Here is a 1,276-nt window from a genome sequence, read left to right as displayed (position 1 = left end):
AGATGGTGATGCCTGATGCCAGATTTCAACCATGGCCTGCAACTTCAGGAGGAGAAATGGGAACCAACAACAATAACAGAGGAGGGCATATTTTGAGAACTCTGGACATGCCAATGCCATTTACAGTCATTCAACGTTCAGATTTATGGGAAAAAACACACAAATGCTGGAGAACTTAATGAAGGTAAAGATGCATCACCAACATTTCGGGCTTGAGCCGTTCATCAAGGTGTGGGGGAACATGAGAGATGTCTGAACCAAAGGGAGATGGGGGAGGGTGAGGGTAGGAGATGAAAGGTGGGGGAGGACGCAGGAAGGGTGGGGGAGGAGTCTAGGCTCGCTGGAAAGGAAGTGGGAACTGGAATAACTAGTTAAAGGTTGGGGGGGTGGGAAGGCAAGATGATTAGTGGAATGCAGTGAACTCAATGTTCATGCCCTGGGGTTGGAGAGTGCCCAGACGAAAAATGGCCTTTCATGCAACTCACCCTGACCACCCGCAGATTGAAGGAACAACACCTTATTTTTCGTCTGGGCACTCTCCAACCCCAGGGCATGAACAATGAGTTCACTGTATTTCCACTAATCAGCTTGCTTTTACCCCCCACCCCACCCCATTTAACTAGTTATTCCAGTTCCCACTTCCTTTCTCTCTCCATCCAGCCTAGACTCCCCACCCCCACCCCCTCACCTATCATCTCCCATCCTCATCAATCCCTCTTCCCCCTTTTATTCGGATATCTCTCTTGTTCCCCAAACCTTTGCTACATAAAGGCATTGTTTGACCTGTTGAGTTTCTCCAGCGTTTGTGTGTTTTTTCAATTAACCACGCTGTCGACAGAATCCTGTGTTTTTATCAAAGTTCAGATTTATTGTCAGAGTACATACATACATGATATCACATACAACCCTGCGATTCTTTTCCCTGCAGTTCAGGCAGAATTTCTACTTAGCCGTTGTGCCGTTGTATTCAAAAGAAATGTAAACTAACAATGCAGAAAATAAATATTCAATAAAATCCTTATTGAGTCCTGATTGAGTTTGTTGTTGAGGAGTCTGTTGGTGGAGGGAGAGCAGCTGTTTCTGAACCTGGTGGGGCGAGTCTTGTGGCGCCGAAGTTAATCGTGATTCTAACATTGTCAGCCCTAATTTCTCCTGAGAAGGTGGTGTTGAGCCATCATCTGTATTTACTGCCATTTGCGTGGTGCACTTGCACCGATAATGCGTGCAAATCTGGATGTAGGGGAACCTGAAGGTGGTGGTGTTCCTTTGCATCTCA

The sequence above is a fragment of the Narcine bancroftii genome, chromosome 2 (assembly GCF_036971445.1).
Source record: "Narcine bancroftii isolate sNarBan1 chromosome 2, sNarBan1.hap1, whole genome shotgun sequence".
Classification (NCBI taxonomy): domain Eukaryota; kingdom Metazoa; phylum Chordata; class Chondrichthyes; order Torpediniformes; family Narcinidae; genus Narcine; species Narcine bancroftii.
Note: the sequence above shows the minus strand (reverse complement) of the source record.